The 24230-nt window shown below is 44.5% G+C and overlaps 26 non-coding genes across 26 annotated transcripts; all 26 read left to right on the top strand.

The window, feature by feature from the left end:
• The first annotated feature begins 1363 nt into the window (after positions 1 to 1363).
• trnag-gcc (transfer RNA glycine (anticodon GCC)) lies at positions 1364 to 1434 on the top strand. The gene has a single exon. It is a non-coding gene; the product is annotated as a tRNA-Gly (tRNA).
• A 146-nt stretch (positions 1435 to 1580) lies between these two features.
• trnag-gcc (transfer RNA glycine (anticodon GCC)) lies at positions 1581 to 1651 on the top strand. The gene has a single exon. It is a non-coding gene; the product is annotated as a tRNA-Gly (tRNA).
• A 1476-nt stretch (positions 1652 to 3127) lies between these two features.
• On the top strand, positions 3128 to 3198 carry trnag-gcc (transfer RNA glycine (anticodon GCC)). Its single transcript has one exon. It is a non-coding gene; the product is annotated as a tRNA-Gly (tRNA).
• A 1698-nt stretch (positions 3199 to 4896) lies between these two features.
• trnag-gcc (transfer RNA glycine (anticodon GCC)) lies at positions 4897 to 4967 on the top strand. The gene has a single exon. It is a non-coding gene; the product is annotated as a tRNA-Gly (tRNA).
• Positions 4968 to 6443: 1476 nt separating this feature from the next.
• On the top strand, positions 6444 to 6514 carry trnag-gcc (transfer RNA glycine (anticodon GCC)). Its single transcript has one exon. It is a non-coding gene; the product is annotated as a tRNA-Gly (tRNA).
• A 146-nt stretch (positions 6515 to 6660) lies between these two features.
• Positions 6661 to 6731, top strand: trnag-gcc (transfer RNA glycine (anticodon GCC)). Its single transcript has one exon. It is a non-coding gene; the product is annotated as a tRNA-Gly (tRNA).
• Positions 6732 to 8208: 1477 nt separating this feature from the next.
• trnag-gcc (transfer RNA glycine (anticodon GCC)) lies at positions 8209 to 8279 on the top strand. The gene has a single exon. It is a non-coding gene; the product is annotated as a tRNA-Gly (tRNA).
• A 146-nt stretch (positions 8280 to 8425) lies between these two features.
• On the top strand, positions 8426 to 8496 carry trnag-gcc (transfer RNA glycine (anticodon GCC)). Its single transcript has one exon. It is a non-coding gene; the product is annotated as a tRNA-Gly (tRNA).
• A 1477-nt stretch (positions 8497 to 9973) lies between these two features.
• Positions 9974 to 10044, top strand: trnag-gcc (transfer RNA glycine (anticodon GCC)). Its single transcript has one exon. It is a non-coding gene; the product is annotated as a tRNA-Gly (tRNA).
• Positions 10045 to 10190: 146 nt separating this feature from the next.
• trnag-gcc (transfer RNA glycine (anticodon GCC)) lies at positions 10191 to 10261 on the top strand. The gene has a single exon. It is a non-coding gene; the product is annotated as a tRNA-Gly (tRNA).
• A 1477-nt stretch (positions 10262 to 11738) lies between these two features.
• Positions 11739 to 11809, top strand: trnag-gcc (transfer RNA glycine (anticodon GCC)). The gene has a single exon. It is a non-coding gene; the product is annotated as a tRNA-Gly (tRNA).
• A 146-nt stretch (positions 11810 to 11955) lies between these two features.
• trnag-gcc (transfer RNA glycine (anticodon GCC)) lies at positions 11956 to 12026 on the top strand. The gene has a single exon. It is a non-coding gene; the product is annotated as a tRNA-Gly (tRNA).
• A 1483-nt stretch (positions 12027 to 13509) lies between these two features.
• On the top strand, positions 13510 to 13580 carry trnag-gcc (transfer RNA glycine (anticodon GCC)). The gene has a single exon. It is a non-coding gene; the product is annotated as a tRNA-Gly (tRNA).
• Positions 13581 to 13726: 146 nt separating this feature from the next.
• On the top strand, positions 13727 to 13797 carry trnag-gcc (transfer RNA glycine (anticodon GCC)). The gene has a single exon. It is a non-coding gene; the product is annotated as a tRNA-Gly (tRNA).
• A 1475-nt stretch (positions 13798 to 15272) lies between these two features.
• On the top strand, positions 15273 to 15343 carry trnag-gcc (transfer RNA glycine (anticodon GCC)). Its single transcript has one exon. It is a non-coding gene; the product is annotated as a tRNA-Gly (tRNA).
• Positions 15344 to 15489: 146 nt separating this feature from the next.
• Positions 15490 to 15560, top strand: trnag-gcc (transfer RNA glycine (anticodon GCC)). The gene has a single exon. It is a non-coding gene; the product is annotated as a tRNA-Gly (tRNA).
• Positions 15561 to 17039: 1479 nt separating this feature from the next.
• Positions 17040 to 17110, top strand: trnag-gcc (transfer RNA glycine (anticodon GCC)). Its single transcript has one exon. It is a non-coding gene; the product is annotated as a tRNA-Gly (tRNA).
• Positions 17111 to 17256: 146 nt separating this feature from the next.
• Positions 17257 to 17327, top strand: trnag-gcc (transfer RNA glycine (anticodon GCC)). Its single transcript has one exon. It is a non-coding gene; the product is annotated as a tRNA-Gly (tRNA).
• Positions 17328 to 18810: 1483 nt separating this feature from the next.
• trnag-gcc (transfer RNA glycine (anticodon GCC)) lies at positions 18811 to 18881 on the top strand. Its single transcript has one exon. It is a non-coding gene; the product is annotated as a tRNA-Gly (tRNA).
• A 146-nt stretch (positions 18882 to 19027) lies between these two features.
• On the top strand, positions 19028 to 19098 carry trnag-gcc (transfer RNA glycine (anticodon GCC)). The gene has a single exon. It is a non-coding gene; the product is annotated as a tRNA-Gly (tRNA).
• A 1475-nt stretch (positions 19099 to 20573) lies between these two features.
• On the top strand, positions 20574 to 20644 carry trnag-gcc (transfer RNA glycine (anticodon GCC)). The gene has a single exon. It is a non-coding gene; the product is annotated as a tRNA-Gly (tRNA).
• Positions 20645 to 20790: 146 nt separating this feature from the next.
• On the top strand, positions 20791 to 20861 carry trnag-gcc (transfer RNA glycine (anticodon GCC)). The gene has a single exon. It is a non-coding gene; the product is annotated as a tRNA-Gly (tRNA).
• Positions 20862 to 22089: 1228 nt separating this feature from the next.
• trnag-gcc (transfer RNA glycine (anticodon GCC)) lies at positions 22090 to 22160 on the top strand. Its single transcript has one exon. It is a non-coding gene; the product is annotated as a tRNA-Gly (tRNA).
• A 146-nt stretch (positions 22161 to 22306) lies between these two features.
• trnag-gcc (transfer RNA glycine (anticodon GCC)) lies at positions 22307 to 22377 on the top strand. Its single transcript has one exon. It is a non-coding gene; the product is annotated as a tRNA-Gly (tRNA).
• Positions 22378 to 23854: 1477 nt separating this feature from the next.
• Positions 23855 to 23925, top strand: trnag-gcc (transfer RNA glycine (anticodon GCC)). Its single transcript has one exon. It is a non-coding gene; the product is annotated as a tRNA-Gly (tRNA).
• Positions 23926 to 24071: 146 nt separating this feature from the next.
• Positions 24072 to 24142, top strand: trnag-gcc (transfer RNA glycine (anticodon GCC)). The gene has a single exon. It is a non-coding gene; the product is annotated as a tRNA-Gly (tRNA).
• Positions 24143 to 24230: the final 88 nt, after the last annotated feature.

Below are 24230 nucleotides of genomic sequence, written 5' to 3'. Positions count from 1 at the left end.
ACCACTTTCCTCATGCTCATTTTCAACATCTGCTTCACAACACTCTCCCTTTTCCTGTCCGCTTCACCACTCCCAGCTGCAAACACTCATTCCTTTTCAATTAAAACCCTCCTTCCCTGACTTCTTTTTCACCTTCCACAACATTTTTACCTTCATTGCCTTCAGAAAAGTTCAAACAAACTTTGCACAAACTGATAATTTTTCACTGGACTCTTTTTTTTTACAATGTCTTTTCATTCACCTTTTTCCATTGTCACAAATAGCCAGCTAAATCACAGGAATTCCACAGCATAGCAAAATATGTCAACATATATATATACAGAGGAGAATACAAGCACAACAATACAATTGGACCAGTACAAATACCATGAGACAAAGAAGAGAAAAAGCAGCTCGTTCAAAGCTCATTCAGCCTCTCAGAACATTCCGGCTAAGGAGGAATGGCCCAAACATAAAGGGGCAACAGGATACCGGCCACAGAACAGGACAAGGCCCAGACACGCACAGTCTCACACATGTGTGTAAACGTCGCGAGTATCTTTACAGTACTCTTTTCCAAGATAAGTGGGAGGAGGCGATGTTTCACGTTAATCGTTTTCGGAGTCCATTTGGAGATTCACACCTCATTCACCTGAGGCAATGTTGGTGGGTAATTGTCTCCCCCTAGGGAGTCCCTTGTGTTGCAACGAGGATAATGCCAGCTTCTCAACTCTTTCCATAAAGCTGACATTCCTCAACCTTGGCGAATGCTGATTCACCCCTTCCTTTCCTGTTTTGCAAACACGGACCTACATTCGAGAGCATGATGACGACGATGACACATGGGGAATCAGGACACAGGATGTGACAGCATTGTGCCAATGTTGTGGGTTCATGGTGCAGAGGCCTGCATAACTGAAATGATGATGTGAGTTCTAATGTAACCAAGGCTGGTAGCGGTATAAAAGCCATTATCCAAACATAGGTTGTTTGGTGGAGGTGTGAAATCCCACTTTACTGTAACGCAGCATGAGGATAATTAGCCAACCTGGCTGTAAAATCGGAAAGATGCACAACATATTATTCTGAAAGGAAGGAGCCGTATGTTATCAAGCCATGGAATTTGCAGTCTGGCCTAGTGGAAGCACTGTTAGCTTTGCGTGAAGAAAAGTAGCAGCCTGATGATATTGCAGTGTAGCATTAGGTGATCTGTCGTGGTGTGAAGTGAGAGCACAGGAGGTTTATGCGCTGCTGTGCCCGAAGTTTAGGTAAAGAAATTTGTTGCAATTTGGGGAAAGTGAGGACAAAGTGAGGAAATGGAAATGCTGCTGAGTGAAAGCATTGGGGAAAAAAAGGAGAACATCATGAAATTGACTGTGGAGTTGCATTGGTGGTTCAGTGGTAGAAGTCTCGCCTGCCACGCGGGAGGCCCGGGTTCGATTCCCGGCCAATGCAAGATTGACTGGTGTTGCACTGTTATTTCTCATCTTTACACAGCGTCTCTCTGCTGGTTACATGCAGTTTTCTTTGGCGAACACACATCAACATCTGTTAGCAACTCAGGCATTGGGCTTGGAAGTTCAGCTTCAGTTGCGTGGCTTGCATTGGTGGTTCAGTGGTAGAATTCTCGCTTGCCACGCGGGAGGCCCGCGTTCGATTCCCGGCCAATGCATCACAGCTCTTTTGCATTCCTGTGCTCAGCAATTTTTCATTCCTCTCTCCATTCTTACCACCAGCTTTCTTTTATCGCAACTACATTTTCACCACACCCTCCGCATCAATCTCTTTACCACTTTCCTCATGCTCATTTTCAACATCTGCTTCACAACACTCTCCCTTTTCCTGTCCGCTTCACCACTCACAGCTGCAAACACTCATTCCTCTTTAATTAAAACCCTCCTCCTCTCACTTCTTTTTAACCCTTCACAACATTTTTACCTTCATTGCCTTAAGAAAAGTTTAAACAAACTTTGCACAAACTGATAATTTTTCACTGGACTCTTTTTTTACAAAGTCTTTTCATTCACCTTTTTCCATTGTCACAAATAACCAGCTAAATCACAGGAATTCCACAGCATAGCAAAATATGTCAACATATATATACAGAGGAGAACACAAGCACAACAATACAATTGGACCAGTACAAATACCATGAGACAAAGAAGAGAAAAAGCAGCTCGTTCAAAGCTCATTCAGCCTCTCAGAACATTCCGGCTAAGGAGGAATGGCCCAAACATAAAGGGGCAACAGGATACCGGCCACAGAACAGGACAAGGCCCAGACACGCACAGTCTCACACATGTGTGTAAACGTCGCAAGTATCTTTACAGTACTCTTTTCCAAGATAAGTGGGAGGAGGCGATGTTTCACGTTACTCGTTTTCGGAGTCCATTTGGAGATTCACACCTCATTCACCTGAGGCAATGTTGGTGGATAATTGTCTCCCCCTAAGGAGTCCTTGTGTTGCAACTAGGATATTGCCAGCTTCTCAACACTTTCCATAAAGCTGACATTGCTCAACCTTGGCGAATGCTGATTCACCCCTTCCTTTCCTGTTTCGCAAACACGGACCTACATTTGAGAGCATGATGACGAGGATGACACATGGGGAATCAGGACACAGGATGTGACAGCATTGTGCCAATGTTGTTGGGTTCATGGTGCAGAGGCCTGCATAACTGAAATGATGATGTGAGTTCAAATGTAACCAAGGCTGGTAGCGGTATAAAAGCCATCATCCAAACATAGGTTGTTTGGTGGAGGTGTGAAATCCCACTTTACTGTAACGCAGCATTAGGATAATTAGCCAACCTGGCTGTAAAATCGGAAAGATGCACAACATGTTATTCTGAAAGGAAGGAGCCGTCTGTCATCAAGCCATGGAATTTGCAGTCTGGCCTAGTGGAAGCACTGTTAGCTTTGCGTGAAGAAAAGTAGCGGTCTGATGATATTGCAGTGTAGCATTAGGTGATATTGTAGTGGTGTGAAGTGAGAGCACAGGAGGTTTATGCGCTGCTGTGCCCGAAGTTTAGGTAAAGAAATTTGTTGACATTTGGGGAAAGAGAGGACAAAGTGAGGAAATGCAAATGCTGCTGAGTGAAAGCATTGGGGAAAAAAAGGAGAACATCACAAGCTTGATAATGGAGTTGCATTGGTGGTTCAGTGGTAGAATTCTCGCCTGCCACGCGGGAGGCCCGGGTTCGATTCCCGGCCAATGCAAGATTGACTGGTGTTGCACTGTTATTTCTCATCTTTACACTGCATCTCGCTGCTGGTTACATGCAGTTTTCTTTGGCTAACACACATCAACATCTGTTAGCAACTCAGGCATTGTGCATGAAAGTTCAGCTTCAGTTGTGTGACTTGCATTGGTGGTTCAGTGGTAGAATTCTCACCTGCCACGTGAGAGGCCCGGGTTGGATTCCCGCCCAATACGTTGCAGCTCCTTTGCATTCCTCTGCTCAGCAATTTTTCCTTCCTCTCTACATTCTTACCACCAGCTTTCTTTTATCACAACTACATTTTCACCATACACTCCCTCCGCATCAATCTCTTTACCACTTTCCTCATGCTCATTTTCAACATCTGCTTCACAACACTTTCCCTTTTCCTGTCCACTTCACCACTCACAGCTGCAAACACTCATTCCTCTTTAATTAAAACCCTCCTCCTCTCACTTCTTTTGAACCCTTCACAACATTTTTACCTTCATTGCCTTAAGAAAAGTTCAAACAAATTTTGCACAAACTGATAATTTTTCACTGGACTCTTTTTTTACAAAGTCTTTTCATTCACCTTTTTCCATTGTCACAAATAGCCAGCTAAATCACAGGAATTCCACAGCATAGCAAAATATGTCAACATATATATATACAGAGGAGAATACAAGCACAACAATACAATTGGACCAGTACAAATACCATGAGACAAAGAAGAGAAAAAACAGCTCGTTCAAAGCTCATTCAGCCTCTCAGAACATTCCGGCTAAGGAGGAATGGCCCAAACATAAAGGGGCAACAGGATACCGGCCACAGAACAGGACAAGGCCCAGACACGCACAGTCTCACACATGTGTGTAAACGTCGCGAGTATCTTTACAGTACTCTTTTCCAAGATAAGTGGGAGGAGGCGATGTTTCACGTTAATCGTTTTCGGAGTCCATTTGGAGATTCACACCTCATTCACCTGAGGCAATGTTGGTGGGTAATTGTCTCCCCGTAGGGAGTCCCTTGTGTTGCAACTAGGATAATGCCAGCTTCTCAACTCTTTCCATAAAGCTGACATTCCTCAACCTTGGCGAATGCTGATTCACCCCTTCCTTTCCTGTTTTGCAAACACGGACCTACATTCGAGAGCATGATGACGAGGATGACACATGGGGAATCAGGACACAGGATGTGACAGCATTGTGCCAATGTTGTGGGTTCATGGTGCAGAGGCCTGCATAACTGAAATGATGATGTGAGTTCTAATGTAACCAAGGCTGGTAGCGGTATAAAAGCCATTATCCAAACATAGGTTGTTTGGTGGAGGTGTGAAATCCCACTTTACTGTAACGCAGCATGAGGATAATTAGCCAACCTGGCTGTAAAATCGGAAAGATGCACAACATATTATTCTGAAAGGAAGGAGCCGTATGTTATCAAGCCATGGAATTTGCAGTCTGGCCTAGTGGAAGCACTGTTAGCTTTGCGTGAAGAAAAGTAGCAGCCTGATGATATTGCAGTGTAGCATTAGGTGATCTGTCGTGGTGTGAAGTGAGAGCACAGGAGGTTTATGCGCTGCTGTGCCCGAAGTTTAGGTAAAGAAATTTGTTGACATTTGGGGAAAGTGAGGACAAAGTGAGGAAATGGAAATGCTGCTGAGTGAAAGCATTGGGGAAAAAAAGGAGAACATCATGAAATTGATCGTGGAGTTGCATTGGTGGTTCAGTGGTAGAATTCTCGCCTGCCACGCGGGAGACCCGGGTTCGATTCCCGGCCAATGCATCACAGCTAATTTGCATTCCTGTGCTCAGCAATTTTTCATTCCTCTCTCCATTCTTACCACCAGCTTTCTTTTATCGCAACTACATTTTCACCACACCCTCCGCATCAATCTCTTTACCACTTTCCTCATGCTCATTTTCAACATCTGCTTCACAACACTCTCCCTTTTCCTGTCCGCTTCACCACTCACAGCTGCAAACACTCATTCCTCTTTAATTAAAACCCTCCTCCTCTCACTTCTTTTTAACCCTTCACAACATTTTTACCTTCATTGCCTTAAGAAAAGTTCAAACAAACTTTGCACAAACTGATAATTTTTCACTGGACTCTTTTTTTACAAAGTCTTTTCATTCACCTTTTTCCATTGTCACAAATAACCAGCTAAATCACAGGAATTCCACAGCATAGCAAAATATGTCAACGTATATATACAGAGGAGAACACAAGCACAACAATACAATTGGACCAGTACAAATATCATGAGACAAAGAAGAGAAAAAGCAGCTCGTTCAAAGCTCATTCAGCCTCTCAGAACATTCCGGCGAAGGAGGAATGGCCCAAACATAAAGGGGCAACAGGATACCGGCCACAGAACAGGACAAGGCCCAGACACGCACAGTCTCACACATGTGTGTAAACATCGCTAGTATCTTTACAGTACTCTTTACCAAGATAAGTGGGAGGAGGCGATGTTTCACGTTACTCGTTTTCGGAGTCCATTTGGAGATTCACACCTCATTCACCTGAGGCAATGTTGGTGGGTAATTGTCTCCCCCTAAGGAGTCCCTTGTGTTGCAACTAGGATATTGCCAGCTTCTCAACTCTTTCCATAAAGCTGACATTCCTCAACCTTGGCGAATGCTGATTCACCCCTTCCTTTCCTGTTTTGCAAACACGGACCTACATTCGAGAGCATGATGACGAGGATGACACATGGGGAATCAGGACACAGGATGTGACAGCATTGTGCCAATGTTGTTGGGTTCATGGTGCAGAGGCCTGCATAACTGAAATGATGATGTGAGTTCAAATGTAACCAAGGCTGGTAGCGGTATAAAAGCCATCATCCAAACATAGGTTGTTTGGTGGAGGTGTGAAATCCCACTTTACTGTAACGCAGCATTAGGATAATTAGCCAACCTGGCTGTAAAATCGGAAAGATGCACAACATGTTATTCTGAAAGGAAGGAGCCGTCTGTCATCAAGCCATGGAATTTGCAGTCTGGCCTAGTGGAAGCACTGTTAGCTTTGCGTGAAGAAAAGTAGCGGTCTGATGATATTGCAGTGTAGCATTAGGTGATCTGTCGTGGTGTGAAGTGAGAGCACAGGAGGTTTATGCGCTGCTGTGCCCGAAGTTTAGGTAAAGAAATTTGTTGCAATTTGGGGAAAGTGAGGACAAAGTGAGGAAATGGAAATGCTGCTGAGTGAAAGCATTGGGGAAAAAAAGGAGAACATCATGAAATTGATCGTGGAGTTGCATTGGTGGTTCAGTGGTAGAATTCTCGCCTGCCACGCGGGAGGCCCGGGTTCGATTCCTGGCCAATGCAAGATTGACTGGTGTTGCACTGTTATTTCTCATCTTTACACTGCATCTCTCTGCTGGTTACATGCAGTTTTCTTTGGCGAACACACATCAACATCTGTTCGCAACTCAGGCATTGGGCTTGAAAGTTCAGCTTCAGTTGCGTGGCTTGCATTGGTGGTTCAGTGGTAGAATTCTCGCCTGCCACGCGGGAGGCCCGGGTTTGATTCCCGGCCAATGCATCACAGCTAATTTGCATTCCTGTGCTCAGCAATTTTTCATTCCTCTCTCCATTCTTACCACCAGCTTTCTTTTATCGCAACTACATTTTCACCACACCCTCCGCATCAATCTCTTTACCACTTTCCTCATGCTCATTTTCAACATCTGCTTCACAACACTCTCCCTTTTCCTGTCCGCTTCACCACTCACAGCTGCAAACACTCATTCCTCTTTAATTAAAACCCTCCTCCTCTCACTTCTTTTTAACCCTTCACAACATTTTTACCTTCATTGCCTTAAGAAAAGTTCAAACAAACTTTGCACAAACTGATAATTTTTCACTGGACTCTTTTTTTACAAAGTCTTTTCATTCACCTTTTTCCATTGTCACAAATAACCAGCTAAATCACAGGAATTCCACAGCATAGCAAAATATGTCAACGTATATATACAGAGGAGAACACAAGCACAACAATACAATTGGACCAGTACAAATATCATGAGACAAAGAAGAGAAAAAGCAGCTCGTTCAAAGCTCATTCAGCCTCTCAGAACATTCCGGCGAAGGAGGAATGGCCCAAACATAAAGGGGCAACAGGATACCGGCCACAGAACAGGACAAGGCCCAGACACGCACAGTCTCACACATGTGTGTAAACATCGCTAGTATCTTTACAGTACTCTTTACCAAGATAAGTGAGAGGAGGCGATGTTTCACGTTACTCGTTTTCGGAGTCCATTTGGAGATTCACACCTCATTCACCTGAGGCAATGTTGGTGGGTAATTGTCTCCCCCTAAGGAGTCCCTTGTGTTGCAACTAGGATATTGCCAGCTTCTCAACTCTTTCCATAAAGCTGACATTCCTCAACCTTGGCGAATGCTGATTCACCCCTTCCTTTCCTGTTTCGCAAACACGGACCTACATTCGAGAGCATGATGACGAGGATGATACATGGGGTATCAGGACACAGGATGTGACAGCATTGTGCCAATGTTGTTGGGTTCATGGTGCAGAGGCCTGCATAACTGAAATGATGATGTGAGTTCAAATGTAACCAAGGCTGGTAGCGGTATAAAAGCCATCATCCAAACATAGGTTGTTTGGTGGAGGTGTGAAATCCCACTTTACTGTAACGCAGCATTAGGATAATTAGCCAACCTGGCTGTAAAATCGGAAAGATGCACAACATGTTATTCTGAAAGGAAGGAGCCGTCTGTCATCAAGCCATGGAATTTGCAGTCTGGCCTAGTGGAAGCACTGTGAGCTTTGCGTGAAGAAAAGTAGCGGTCTGATGATATTGCAGTGTAGCATTAGGTGATATTGTAGTGGTGTGAAGTGAGAGCACAGGAGGTTTATGCGCTGTTGTGCCCGAAGTTTAGGTAAAGAAATTTGTTGACATTTGGGGAAAGAGAGGACAAAGTGAGGAAATGCAAATGCTGCTGAGTGAAAGCATTGGGGAAAAAAAGGAGAACATCACAAGCTTGATAATGGAGTTGCATTGGTGGTTCAGTGGTAGAATTCTCGCCTGCCACGCGGGAGGCCCGGGTTCGATTCCCGGCCAATGCAAGATTGACTGGTGTTGCACTGTTATTTCTCATCTTTACACTGCATCTCTCTGCTGGTTACATGCAGTTTTCTTTGGCGAACACACATCAACATCTGTTAGCAACTCAGGCATTGGGCTTGAAAGTTCAGCTTCAGTTGCGTGGCTTGCATTGGTGGTTCAGTGGTAGAATTCTCGCCTGCCACGCGGGAGGCCCGGGTTCGATTCCCGGCCAATGCATCACACCTCTTTTGCATTCCTGTGCTCAGCAATTTTTCATTCCTCTCTACATTCTTACCACCAGCTTTCTTTTATCGCAACTACATTTTCACCACACCCTCCGCATCAATCTCTTTACCACTTTCCTCATGCTCATTTTCAACATCTGCTTCACAACACTCTCCCTTTTCCTGTCCGCTTCACCACTCACAGCTGCAAACACTCATTCCTCTTTAATTAAAACCCTCCTCCTCTCACTTCTTTTTAACCCTTCACAACATTTTTACCTTCATTGCCTTAAGAAAAGTTCAAACAAACTTTGCACAAACTGATAATTTTTCACTGGACTCTTTTTTTACAAAGTCTTTTCATTCACCTTTTTCCATTGTCACAAATAGCCAGCTAAATCACAGGAATTCCACAGCATAGCAAAATATGTCAACATATATATATACAGAGGAGAATACAAGCACAACAATACAATTGGACCAGTACCAATACCATGAGACAAAGAAGAGAAAAAACAGCTCGTTCAAAGCTCATTCAGCCTCTCAGAACATTCCGGCTAAGGAGGAATGGCCCAAACATAAAGGGGCAACAGGATACCGGCCACAGAACAGGACAAGGCCCAGACACGCACAGTCTCACACATGTGTGTAAACGTCGCGAGTATCTTTACAGTACTCTTTTCCAAGATAAGTGGGAGGAGGCGATGTTTCACGTTAATCGTTTTCGGAGTCCATTTGGAGATTCACACCTCATTCACCTGAGGCAATGTTGGTGGGTAATTGTCTCCCCGTAGGGAGTCCCTTGTGTTGCAACTAGGATAATGCCAGCTTCTCAACTCTTTCCATAAAGCTGACATTCCTCAACCTTGGCGAATGCTGATTCACCCCTTCCTTTCCTGTTTTGCAAACACGGACCTACATTCGAGAGCATGATGACGAGGATGACACATGGGGAATCAGGACACAGGATGTGACAGCATTGTGCCAATGTTGTGGGTTCATGGTGCAGAGGCCTGCATAACTGAAATGATGATGTGAGTTCTAATGTAACCAAGGCTGGTAGCGGTATAAAAGCCATTATCCAAACATAGGTTGTTTGGTGGAGGTGTGAAATCCCACTTTACTGTAACGCAGCATGAGGATAATTAGCCAACCTGGCTGTAAAATCGGAAAGATGCACAACATATTATTCTGAAAGGAAGGAGCCGTATGTTATCAAGCCATGGAATTTGCAGTCTGGCCTAGTGGAAGCACTGTTAGCTTTGCGTGAAGAAAAGTAGCAGCCTGATGATATTGCAGTGTAGCATTAGGTGATCTGTCGTGGTGTGAAGTGAGAGCACAGGAGGTTTATGCGCTGCTGTGCCCGAAGTTTAGGTAAAGAAATTTGTTGCAATTTGGGGAAAGTGAGGACAAAGTGAGGAAATGGAAATGCTGCTGAGTGAAAGCATTGGGGAAAAAAAGGAGAACATCATGAAATTGATCGTGGAGTTGCATTGGTGGTTCAGTGGTAGAATTCTCGCCTGCCACGCGGGAGGCCCGGGTTCGATTCCCGGCCAATGCAAGATTGACTGGTGTTGCACTGTTATTTCTCATCTTTACACTGCATCTCTCTGCTGGTTACATGCAGTTTTCTTTGGCGAACACACATCAACATCTGTTCGCAACTCAGGCATTGGGCTTGAAAGTTCAGCTTCAGTTGCGTGGCTTGCATTGGTGGTTCAGTGGTAGAATTCTCGCCTGCCACGCGGGAGGCCCGGGTTTGATTCCCGGCCAATGCATCACAGCTAATTTGCATTCCTGTGCTCAGCAATTTTTCATTCCTCTCTCCATTCTTACCACCAGCTTTCTTTTATCGCAACTACATTTTCACCACACCCTCCGCATCAATCTCTTTACCACTTTCCTCATGCTCATTTTCAACATCTGCTTCACAACACTCTCCCTTTTCCTGTCCGCTTCACCACTCACAGCTGCAAACACTCATTCCTCTTTAATTAAAACCCTCCTCCTCTCACTTCTTTTTAACCCTTCACAACATTTTTACCTTCATTGCCTTAAGAAAAGTTCAAACAAACTTTGCACAAACTGATAATTTTTCACTGGACTCTTTTTTTACAAAGTCTTTTCATTCACCTTTTTCCATTGTCACAAATAACCAGCTAAATCACAGGAATTCCACAGCATAGCAAAATATGTCAACGTATATATACAGAGGAGAACACAAGCACAACAATACAATTGGACCAGTACAAATATCATGAGACAAAGAAGAGAAAAAGCAGCTCGTTCAAAGCTCATTCAGCCTCTCAGAACATTCCGGCGAAGGAGGAATGGCCCAAACATAAAGGGGCAACAGGATACCGGCCACAGAACAGGACAAGGCCCAGACACGCACAGTCTCACACATGTGTGTAAACATCGCTAGTATCTTTACAGTACTCTTTACCAAGATAAGTGGGAGGAGGCGATGTTTCACGTTACTCGTTTTCGGAGTCCATTTGGAGATTCACACCTCATTCACCTGAGGCAATGTTGGTGGGTAATTGTCTCCCCCTAAGGAGTCCCTTGTGTTGCAACTAGGATATTGCCAGCTTCTCAACTCTTTCCATAAAGCTGACATTCCTCAACCTTGGCGAATGCTGATTCACCCCTTCCTTTCCTGTTTCGCAAACACGGACCTACATTCGAGAGCATGATGACGAGGATGACACATGGGGAATCAGGACACAGGATGTGACAGCATTGTGCCAATGTTGTTGGGTTCATGGTGCAGAGGCCTGCATAACTGAAATGATGATGTGAGTTCAAATGTAACCAAGGCTGGTAGCGGTATAAAAGCCATCATCCAAACATAGGTTGTTTGGTGGAGGTGTGAAATCCCACTTTACTGTAACGCAGCATTAGGATAATTAGCCAACCTGGCTGTAAAATCGGAAAGATGCACAACATGTTATTCTGAAAGGAAGGAGCCGTCTGTCATCAAGCCATGGAATTTGCAGTCTGGCCTAGTGGAAGCACTGTTAGCTTTGCGTGAAGAAAAGTAGCGGTCTGATGATATTGCAGTGTAGCATTAGGTGATATTGTAGTGGTGTGAAGTGAGAGCACAGGAGGTTTATGCGCTGCTGTGCCCGAAGTTTAGGTAAAGAAATTTGTTGACATTTGGGGAAAGAGAGGACAAAGTGAGGAAATGCAAATGCTGCTGAGTGAAAGCATTGGGGAAAAAAAGGAGAACATCACAAGCTTGATAATGGAGTTGCATTGGTGGTTCAGTGGTAGAATTCTCGCCTGCCACGCGGGAGGCCCGGGTTCGATTCCCGGCCAATGCAAGATTGACTGGTGTTGCACTGTTATTTCTCATCTTTACACTGCATCTCTCTGCTGGTTACATGCAGTTTTCTTTGGCCAACACACATCAACATCTGTTAGCAACTCAGGCATTGTGCATGAAAGTTCAGCTTAAGTTGTGTGTCTTGCATTGGTGGTTCAGTGGTAGAATTCTCACCTGCCACGTGAGAGGCCCGGGTTGGATTCCCGGCCAATACATTGCAGCTCCTTTCCATTCCTCTGCTCAGCAATTTTTCCTTCCTCTCTACATTCTTACCACCAGCTTTCTTTTATCACAACTACATTTTCACCATACACTCCCTCCGCATCAATCTCTTTACCACTTTCCTCATGCTCATTTTCAACATCTGCTTCACAACACTCTCCCTTTTCCTGTCCGCTTCACCACTCACAGCTGCAAACACTCATTCCTCTTCAATTAAAACCCTCCTCCTCTCACTTCTTTTTCACCTTCCACAACATTTTTACCTTCATTGCCTTCAGAAAAGTTCAAACAAACTTTGCACAAACTGATAATTTTTCACTGGACTCTTTTTTTTTACAATGTCTTTTCATTCACCTTTTTCCATTGTCACAAATAGCCAGCTAAATCACAGGAATTCCACAGCATAGCAAAATATGTCAACATATATATATACAGAGGAGAATACAAGCACAACAATACAATTGGACCAGTACAAATACCATGAGACAAAGAAGAGAAAAAGCAGCTCGTTCAAAGCTCATTCAGCCTCTCAGAACATTCCGGCTAAGGAGGAATGGCCCAAACATAAAGGGGCAACAGGATACCGGCCACAGAACAGGACAAGGCCCAGACACGCACAGTCTCACACATGTGTGTAAACGTCGCGAGTATCTTTACAGTACTCTTTTCCAAGATAAGTGGGAGGAGGCAATGTTTCACGTTAATCGTTTTCGGAGTCCATTTGGAGATTCACACCTCATTCACCTGAGGCAATGTTGGTGGGTAATTGTCTCCCCCTAGGGAGTCCCTTGTGTTGCAACTAGGATAATGCCAGCTTCTCAACTCTTTCCATAAAGCTGACATTCCTCAACCTTGGCGAATGCTGATTCACCCGTTCCTTTCCTGTTTTGCAAACACGGACCTACATTCGAGAGCATGATGACGAGGATGACACATGGGGAATCACGACACAGGATGTGACAGCATTGTGCCAATGTTGTGGGTTCATGGTGCAGAGGCCTGCATAACTGAAATGATGATGTGAGTTCTAATGTAACCAAGGCTGGTAGCGGTATAAAAGCCATTATCCAAACATAGGTTGTTTGGTGGAGGTGTGAAATCCCACTTTACTGTAACGCAGCATGAGGATAATTAGCCAACCTGGCTGTAAAATCGGAAAGATGCACAACATATTATTCTGAAAGGAAGGAGCCGTATGTTATCAAGCCATGGAATTTGCAGTCTGGCCTAGTGGAAGCACTGTTAGCTTTGCGTGAAGAAAAGTAGCAGCCTGATGATATTGCAGTGTAGCATTAGGTGATCTGTCGTGGTGTGAAGTGAGAGCACAGGAGGTTTATGCGCTGCTGTGCCCGAAGTTTAGGTAAAGAAATTTGTTGCAATTTGGGGAAAGTGAGGACAAAGTGAGGAAATGGAAATGCTGCTGAGTGAAAGCATTGGGGAAAAAAAGGAGAACATCATGAAATTGATCGTGGAGTTGCATTGGTGGTTCAGTGGTAGAATTCTTGCCTGCCACGCGGGAGGCCCGGGTTCGATTCCCGGCCAATGCAAGATTGACTGGTGTTGCACTGTTATTTCTCATCTTTACACTGCATCTCTCTGCTGGTTACATGCAGTTTTCTTTGGCGAACAAACATCAACATCTGTTAGCAACTCAGGCATTGGGCTTGAAAGTTCAGCTTCAGTTGCGTGGCTTGCATTGGTGGTTCAGTGGTAGAATTCTCGCCTGCCACGCGGGAGGCCCGGGTTCGATTCCCGGCCAATGCATCACACCTCTTTTGCATTCCTGTGCTCAGCAATTTTTCATTCCTCTCTACATTCTTACCACCAGCTTTCTTTTATCGCAACTACATTTTCACCACACCCTCCGCATCAATCTCTTTACCACTTTCCTCATGCTCATTTTCAACATCTGCTTCACAACACTCTCCCTTTTCCTGTCCGCTTCACCACTCACAGCTGCAAACACTCATTCCTCTTTAATTAAAACCCTCCTCCTCTCACTTCTTTTTAACCCTTCACAACATTTTTACCTTCATTGCCTTAAGAAAAGTGCAAACAAACTTTGCACAAACTGATAATTTTTCACTGGACTCTTTTTTTACAAAGTCTTTTCATTCACCTTTTTCCATTGTCACAAATAACCAGCTAAATCACAGGAATTCCACAGCATAGCAAAATATGTCAACGTATATATACAGAGGAGAACACAAGCACAACAATACAATTGGACCAGTACAAATATCATGAGACAAAGAAGAGAAAAAGCAGCTCGTTCAAAGCTAACTCAGCCTCTCAGAACATTCCGGCGAAGGAGGAATGGCCCAAACATAAAGGGGCAACAGGATACCGGCCACAGAACAGGACAAGGCCCAGACACGCACAGTCTCACACATGTGTGTAAACATCGCTAGTATCTTTACAGTACTCTTTACCAAGATAAGTGGGAGGAGGCGATGTTTCACGTTACTCGTTTTCGGAGTCCATTTGGAGATTCACACCTCATTCACCTGAGGCAATGTTGGTGGATAATTGTCTCCCCCTAAGGAGTCCCTTGTGTTGCAACTAGGATAATGCCAGCTTCTCAACTCTTTCCATAAAGCTGACATTCCTCAACCTTGGCGAATGCTGATTCACCCCTTCCTTTCCTGTTTTGCAAACACGGACCTACATTCGAGAGCATGATGACGAGGATGACACATGGGGAATCAGGACACAGGATGTGACAGCATTGTGCCAATGTTGTGGGTTCATGGTGCAGAGGCCTGCATAACTGAAATGATGATGTGAGTTCAAATGTAACCAAGGCTGGTAGCGGTATAAAAGCCATTATCCAAACATAGGTTGTTTGGTGGAGGTGTGAAATCCCACTTTACTGTAACGCAGCATGAGGATAATTAGCCAACCTGGCTGTAAAATCGGAAAGATGCACAACATATTATTCTGAAAGGAAGGAGCCGTATGTTATCAAGCCATGGAATTTGCAGTCTGGCCTAGTGGAAGCACTGTTAGCTTTGCGTGAAGAAAAGGAGCGGCCTGATGATATTGCAGTGTAGCATTAGGTGATCTGTCGTGGTGTGAAGTGAGAGCACATGAGGTTTATGCGCTGCTGTGCCCGAAGTTTAGGTAAAGAAATTTGTTGACATTTGGGGAAAGTGAGGACAAAGTGAGGAAATGGAAATGCTGCTGAGTGAAAGCATTGGGGAAAAAAAGGAGAACATCATGAAATTGATCGTGGAGTTGCATTGGTGGTTCAGTGGTAGAATTCTCGCCTGCCACGCGGGAGGCCCGGGTTCGATTCCCGGCCAATGCAAGATTGACTGGTGTTGCACTGTTATTTCTCATCTTTACACTGCATCTCTCTGCTGGTTACATGCAGTTTTCTTTGGCGAACACACATCAACATCTGTTCGCAACTCAGGCATTGGGCTTGAAAGTTCAGCTTCAGTTGCGTGGCTTGCATTGGTGGTTCAGTGGTAGAATTCTCGCCTGCCACGCGGGAGGCCCGGGTTTGATTCCCGGCCAATGCATCACAGCTAATTTGCATTCCTGTGCTCAGCAATTTTTCATTCCTCTCTCCATTCTTACCACCAGCTTTCTTTTATCGCAACTACATTTTCACCACACCCTCCGCATCAATCTCTTTACCACTTTCCTCATGCTCATTTTCAACATCTGCTTCACAACACTCTCCCTTTTCCTGTCCGCTTCACCACTCACAGCTGCAAACACTCATTCCTCTTTAATTAAAACCCTCCTCCTCTCACTTCTTTTTAACCCTTCACAACATTTTTACCTTCATTGCCTTAAGAAAAGTTCAAACAAACTTTGCACAAACTGATAATTTTTCACTGGACTCTTTTTTTACAAAGTCTTTTCATTCACCTTTTTCCATTGTCACAAATAGCCAGCTAAATCACAGGAATTCCACAGCATAGCAAAATATGTCAACATATATATATACAGAGGAGAATACAAGCACAACAATACAATTGGACCAGTACCAATACCATGAGACAAAGAAGAGAAAAAACAGCTCGTTCAAAGCTCATTCAGCCTCTCAGAACATTCCGGCTAAGGAGGAATGGCCCAAACATAAAGGGGCAACAGGATACCGGCCACAGAACAGGACAAGGCCCAGACACGCACAGTCTCACACATGTGTGTAAACGTCGCGAGTATCTTTACAGTACTCTTTTCCAAGATAAGTGGGAGGAGGCGATGTTTCACGTTAATCGTTTTCGGAGTCCATTTGGAGATTCACACCTCATTCACCTGAGGCAATGTTGGTGGGTAATTGTCTCCCCCTAAGGAGTCCCTTGTGTTGCAACTAGGATATTGCCAGCTTCTCAACTCTTTCCATAAAGCTGACATTCCTCAACCTTGGCGAATGCTGATTCACCCCTTCCTTTCCTGTTTCGCAAACACGGACCTACATTCGAGAGCATGATGACGAGGATGACACATGGGGAATCAGGACACAGGATGTGACAGCATTGTGCCAATGTTGTTGGGTTCATGGTGCAGAGGCCTGCATAACTGAAATGATGATGTGAGTTCAAATGTAACCAAGGCTGGTAGCGGTATAAAAGCCATCATCCAAACATAGGTTGTTTGGTGGAGGTGTGAAATCCCACTTTACTGTAACGCAGCATTAGGATAATTAGCCAACCTGGCTGTAAAATCGGAAAGATGCACAACATGTTATTCTGAAAGGAAGGAGCCGTCTGTCATCAAGCCATGGAATTTGCAGTCTGGCCTAGTGGAAGCACTGTTAGCTTTGCGTGAAGAAAAGTAGCGGTCTGATGATATTGCAGTGTAGCATTAGGTGATATTGTAGTGGTGTGAAGTGAGAGCACAGGAGGTTTATGCGCTGCTGTGCCCGAAGTTTAGGTAAAGAAATTTGTTGACATTTGGGGAAAGAGAGGACAAAGTGAGGAAATGCAAATGCTGCTGAGTGAAAGCATTGGGGAAAAAAAGGAGAACATCACAAGCTTGATAATGGAGTTGCATTGGTGGTTCAGTGGTAGAATTCTCGCCTGCCACGCGGGAGGCCCGGGTTCGATTCCCGGCCAATGCAAGATTGACTGGTGTTGCACTGTTATTTCTCATCTTTACACTGCATCTCTCTGCTGGTTACATGCAGTTTTCTTTGGCCAACACACATCAACATCTGTTAGCAACTCAGGCATTGTGCATGAAAGTTCAGCTTAAGTTGTGTGTCTTGCATTGGTGGTTCAGTGGTAGAATTCTCACCTGCCACGTGAGAGGCCCGGGTTGGATTCCCGGCCAATACATTGCAGCTCCTTTCCATTCCTCTGCTCAGCAATTTTTCCTTCCTCTCTACATTCTTACCACCAGCTTTCTTTTATCACAACTACATTTTCACCATACACTCCCTCCGCATCAATCTCTTTACCACTTTCCTCATGCTCATTTTCAACATCTGCTTCACAACACTCTCCCTTTTCCTGTCCGCTTCACCACTCACAGCTGCAAACACTCATTCCTCTTCAATTAAAACCCTCCTCCTCTCACTTCTTTTTCACCTTCCACAACATTTTTACCTTCATTGCCTTCAGAAAAGTTCAAACAAACTTTGCACAAACTGATAATTTTTCACTGGACTCTTTTTTTTTACAATGTCTTTTCATTCACCTTTTTCCATTGTCACAAATAGCCAGCTAAATCACAGGAATTCCACAGCATAGCAAAATATGTCAACATATATATATACAGAGGAGAATACAAGCACAACAATACAATTGGACCAGTACAAATACCATGAGACAAAGAAGAGAAAAAGCAGCTCGTTCAAAGCTCATTCAGCCTCTCAGAACATTCTGGCTAAGGAGGAATGGCCCAAACATAAAGGGGCAACAGGATACCGGCCACAGAACAGGACAAGGCCCAGACACGCACAGTCTCACACATGTGTGTAAACGTCGCGAGTATCTTTACAGTACTCTTTTCCAAGATAAGTGGGAGGAGGCAATGTTTCACGTTAATCGTTTTCGGAGTCCATTTGGAGATTCACACCTCATTCACCTGAGGCAATGTTGGTGGGTAATTGTCTCCCCCTAGGGAGTCCCTTGTGTTGCAACTAGGATAATGCCAGCTTCTCAACTCTTTCCATAAAGCTGACATTCCTCAACCTTGGCGAATGCTGATTCACCCCTTCCTTTCCTGTTTTGCAAACACGGACCTACATTCGAGAGCATGATGACGAGGATGACACATGGGGAATCACGACACAGGATGTGACAGCATTGTGCCAATGTTGTGGGTTCATGGTGCAGAGGCCTGCATAACTGAAATGATGATGTGAGTTCTAATGTAACCAAGGCTGGTAGCGGTATAAAAGCCATTATCCAAACATAGGTTGTTTGGTGGAGGTGTGAAATCCCACTTTACTGTAACGCAGCATGAGGATAATTAGCCAACCTGGCTGTAAAATCGGAAAGATGCACAACATATTATTCTGAAAGGAAGGAGCCGTATGTTATCAAGCCATGGAATTTGCAGTCTGGCCTAGTGGAAGCACTGTTAGCTTTGCGTGAAGAAAAGTAGCAGCCTGATGATATTGCAGTGTAGCATTAGGTGATCTGTCGTGGTGTGAAGTGAGAGCACAGGAGGTTTATGCGCTGCTGTGCCCGAAGTTTAGGTAAAGAAATTTGTTGCAATTTGGGGAAAGTGAGGACAAAGTGAGGAAATGGAAATGCTGCTGAGTGAAAGCATTGGGGAAAAAAAGGAGAACATCATGAAATTGATCGTGGAGTTGCATTGGTGGTTCAGTGGTAGAATTCTTGCCTGCCACGCGGGAGGCCCGGGTTCGATTCCCGGCCAATGCAAGATTGACTGGTGTTGCACTGTTATTTCTCATCTTTACACTGCATCTCTCTGCTGGTTACATGCAGTTTTCTTTGGCGAACACACATCAACATCTGTTAGCAACTCAGGCATTGGGCTTGAAAGTTCAGCTTCAGTTGCGTGGCTTGCATTGGTGGTTCAGTGGTAGAATTCTCGCCTGCCACGCGGGAGGCCCGGGTTCGATTCCCGGCCAATGCATCACACCTCTTTTGCATTCCTGTGCTCAGCAATTTTTCATTCCTCTCTACATTCTTACCACCAGCTTTCTTTTATCGCAACTACATTTTCACCACACCCTCCGCATCAATCTCTTTACCACTTTCCTCATGCTCATTTTCAACATCTGCTTCACAACACTCTCCCTTTTCCTGTCCGCTTCACCACTCACAGCTGCAAACACTCATTCCTCTTTAATTAAAACCCTCCTCCTCTCACTTCTTTTTAACCCTTCACAACATTTTTACCTTCATTGCCTTAAGAAAAGTGCAAACAAACTTTGCACAAACTGATAATTTTTCACTGGACTCTTTTTTTACAAAGTCTTTTCATTCACCTTTTTCCATTGTCACAAATAACCAGCTAAATCACAGGAATTCCACAGCATAGCAAAATATGTCAACGTATATATACAGAGGAGAACACAAGCACAACAATACAATTGGACCAGTACAAATATCATGAGACAAAGAAGAGAAAAAGCAGCTCGTTCAAAGCTAACTCAGCCTCTCAGAACATTCCGGCGAAGGAGGAATGGCCCAAACATAAAGGGGCAACAGGATACCGGCCACAGAACAGGACAAGGCCCAGACACGCACAGTCTCACACATGTGTGTAAACATCGCTAGTATCTTTACAGTACTCTTTACCAAGATAAGTGGGAGGAGGCGATGTTTCACGTTACTCGTTTTCGGAGTCCATTTGGAGATTCACACCTCATTCACCTGAGGCAATGTTGGTGGATAATTGTCTCCCCCTAAGGAGTCCCTTGTGTTGCAACTAGGATAATGCCAGCTTCTCAACTCTTTCCATAAAGCTGACATTCCTCAACCTTGGCGAATGCTGATTCACCCCTTCCTTTCCTGTTTTGCAAACACGGACCTACATTCGAGAGCATGATGACGAGGATGACACATGGGGAATCAGGACACAGGATGTGACAGCATTGTGCCAATGTTGTGGGTTCATGGTGCAGAGGCCTGCATAACTGAAATGATGATGTGAGTTCAAATGTAACCAAGGCTGGTAGCGGTATAAAAGCCATTATCCAAACATAGGTTGTTTGGTGGAGGTGTGAAATCCCACTTTACTGTAACGCAGCATGAGGATAATTAGCCAACCTGGCTGTAAAATCGGAAAGATGCACAACATATTATTCTGAAAGGAAGGAGCCGTATGTTATCAAGCCATGGAATTTGCAGTCTGGCCTAGTGGAAGCACTGTTAGCTTTGCGTGAAGAAAAGGAGCGGCCTGATGATATTGCAGTGTAGCATTAGGTGATCTGTTGTGGTGTGAAGTGAGAGCACATGAGGTTTATGCGCTGCTGTGCCCGAAGTTTAGGTAAAGAAATTTGTTGACATTTGGGGAAAGTGAGGACAAAGTGAGGAAATGGAAATGCTGCTGAGTGAAAGCATTGGGGAAAAAAAGGAGAACATCATGAAATTGATCGTGGAGTTGCATTGGTGGTTCAGTGGTAGAATTCTCGCCTGCCACGCGGGAGGCCCGGGTTCGATTCCCGGCCAATGCAAGATTGACTGGTGTTGCACTGTTATTTCTCATCTTTACACTGCATCTCTCTGCTGGTTACATGCAGTTTTCTTTGGCCAACACACATCAACATCTGTTAGCAACTCAGGCATTGTGCATGAAAGTTCAGCTTAAGTTGTGTGTCTTGCATTGGTGGTTCAGTGGTAGAATTCTCACCTGCCACGTGAGAGGCCCGGGTTGGATTCCCGGCCAATACATTGCAGCTCCTTTCCATTCCTCTGCTCAGCAATTTTTCCTTCCTCTCTACATTCTTACCACCAGCTTTCTTTTATCACAACTACATTTTCACCATACACTCCCTCCGCATCAATCTCTTTACCACTTTCCTCATGCTCATTTTCAACATCTGCTTCACAACACTCTCCCTTTTCCTGTCCGCTTCACCACTCACAGCTGCAAACACTCATTCCTCTTCAATTAAAACCCTCCTCCTCTCACTTCTTTTTCACCTTCCACAACATTTTTACCTTCATTGCCTTCAGAAAAGTTCAAACAAACTTTGCACAAACTGATAATTTTTCACTGGACTCTTTTTTTTTACAATGTCTTTTCATTCACCTTTTTCCATTGTCACAAATAGCCAGCTAAATCACAGGAATTCCACAGCATAGCAAAATATGTCAACATATATATATACAGAGGAGAATACAAGCACAACAATACAATTGGACCAGTACAAATACCATGAGACAAAGAAGAGAAAAAGCAGCTCGTTCAAAGCTCATTCAGCCTCTCAGAACATTCCGGCTAAGGAGGAATGGCCCAAACATAAAGGGGCAACAGGATACCGGCCACAGAACAGGACAAGGCCCAGACACGCACAGTCTCACACATGTGTGTAAACGTCGCGAGTATCTTTACAGTACTCTTTTCCAAGATAAGTGGGAGGAGGCGATGTTTCACGTTAATCGTTTTCGGAGTCCATTTGGAGGTTCATGGTGCAGAGGCCTGCATAACTGAAATGATGATGTGAGTTCTAATGTAACCAAGGCTGGTAGCGGTATAAAAGCCATTATCCAAACATAGGTTGTTTGGTGGAGGTGTGAAATCCCACTTTACTGTAACGCAGCATGAGGATAATTAGCCAACCTGGCTGTAAAATCGGAAAGATGCACAACATATTATTCTGAAAGGAAGGAGCCGTATGTTATCAAGCCATGGAATTTGCAGTCTGGCCTAGTGGAAGCACTGTTAGCTTTGCGTGAAGAAAAGGAGCGGCCTGATGATATTGCAGTGTAGCATTAGGTGATCTGTTGTGGTGTGAAGTGAGAGCACATGAGGTTTATGCGCTGCTGTGCCCGAAGTTTAGGTAAAGAAATTTGTTGACATTTGGGGAAAGTGAGGACAAAGTGAGGAAATGGAAATGCTGCTGAGTGAAAGCATTGGGGAAAAAAAGGAGAACATCATGAAATTGATCGTGGAGTTGCATTGGTGGTTCAGTGGTAGAATTCTCGCCTGCCACGCGGGAGGCCCGGGTTCGATTCCCGGCCAATGCAAGATTGACTGGTGTTGCACTGTTATTTCTCATCTTTACACTGCATCTCTCTGCTGGTTACATGCAGTTTTCTTTGGCGAACACACATCAACATCTGTTAGCAACTCAGGCATTGGGCTTGAAAGTTCAGCTTCAGTTGCGTGGCTTGCATTGGTGGTTCAGTGGTAGAATTCTCGCCTGCCACGCGGGAGGCCCGGGTTCGATTCCCGGCCAATGCATCACACCTCTTTTGCATTCCTGTGCTCAGCAATTTTTCATTCCTCTCTACATTCTTACCACCAGCTTTCTTTTATCGCAACTACATTTTCACCACACCCTCCGCATCAATCTCTTTACCACTTTCCTCATGCTCATTTTCAACATCTGCTTCACAACACTCTCCCTTTTCCTGTCCGCTTCACCACTCACAGCTGCAAACACTCATTCCTCTTTAATTAAAACCCTCCTCCTCTCACTTCTTTTTAACCCTTCACAACATTTTTACCTTCATTGCCTTAAGAAAAGTTCAAACAAACTTTGCACAAACTGATAATTTTTCACTGGACTCTTTTTTTACAAAGTCTTTTCATTCACCTTTTTCCATTGTCACAAATAACCAGCTAAATCACAGGAATTCCACAGCATAGCAAAATATGTCAACGTATATATACAGAGGAGAACACAAGCACAACAATACAATTGGACCAGTACAAATATCATGAGACAAAGAAGAGAAAAAGCAGCTCGTTCAAAGCTCACTCAGCCTCTCAGAACATTCCGGCGAAGGAGGAATGGCCCAAACATAAAGGGGCAACAGGATACCGGCCACAGAACAGGACAAGGCCCAGACACGCACAGTCTCACACATGTGTGTAAACATCGCTAGTATCTTTACAGTACTCTTTACCAAGATAAGTGGGAGGAGGCGATGTTTCACGTTACTCGTTTTCGGAGTCCATTTGGAGATTCACACCTCATTCACCTGAGGCAATGTTGGTGGATAATTGTCTCCCCCTAAGGAGTCCCTTGTGTTGCAACTAGGATAATGAAAGCTTCTCAACTCTTTCCATAAAGCTGACATTCCTCAACCTTGGCGAATGCTGATTCACCCCTTCCTTTCCTGTTTCGATAACACGGACCTACATTCGAGAGCATGATGACGAGGATGACACATGGGGAATCAGGACACAGGATGTGACAGCATTGTGCCAATGTTGTTGGGTTCATGGTGCAGAGGCCTGCATAACTGAAATGATGATGTGAGTTCAAATGTAACCAAGGTTGGTAGCGGTATAAAAGCCATCATCCAAACATAGGTTGTTTGGTGGAGGTGTGAAATCCCACTTTACTGTAACGCAGCATGAGGATAATTAGCCAACCTGGCTGTAAAATCGGAAAGATGCACAACATGTTATTCTGAAAGGAAGGAGCCGTCTGTCATCAAGCCATGGAATTTGCAGTCTGGCCTAGTGGAAGCACTGTTAGCTTTGCGTGAAGAAAAGTAGCGGTCTGATGATATTGCAGTGTAGCATTAGGTGATATTGTAGTGGTGTGAAGTGAGAGCACAGGAGGTTTATGCGCTGCTGTGCCCGAAGTTTAGGTAAAGAAATTTGTTGACATTTGGGGAAAGAGAGGACAAAGTGAGGAAATGCAAATGCTGCTGAGTGAAAGCATTGGGGAAAAAAAGGAGAACATCACAAGCTTGATAATGGAGTTGCATTGGTGGTTCAGTGGTAGAATTCTCGCCTGCCACGCGGGAGGCCTGGGTTCGATTCCCGGCCAATGCAAGATTGACTGGTGTTGCACTGTTATTTCTCATCTTTACACTGCATCTCTCTGCTGGTTACATGCAGTTTTCTTTGGCTAACACACATCAACATCTGTTAGCAACTCAGGCATTGTGCATGAAAGTTCAGCTTCAGTTGTGTGGCTTGCATTGGTGGTTCAGTGGAAGAATTCTCACCTGCCACGTGAGAGGCCCGGGTTGGATTCCCGGCCAATACATTGCAGCTCCTTTGCATTCCTCTGCTCAGCAATTTTTCCTTCCTCTCTACATTCTTACCACCAGCTTTCTTTTATCACAACTACATTT

This window comes from Scyliorhinus torazame, chromosome 3 (genome assembly GCF_047496885.1).
Source record: "Scyliorhinus torazame isolate Kashiwa2021f chromosome 3, sScyTor2.1, whole genome shotgun sequence".
NCBI lineage: Eukaryota > Metazoa > Chordata > Chondrichthyes > Carcharhiniformes > Scyliorhinidae > Scyliorhinus > Scyliorhinus torazame.
The sequence above is the reverse complement of the archived record's forward strand: the minus strand, read 5'-3'. Positions and strand labels throughout refer to the sequence as shown.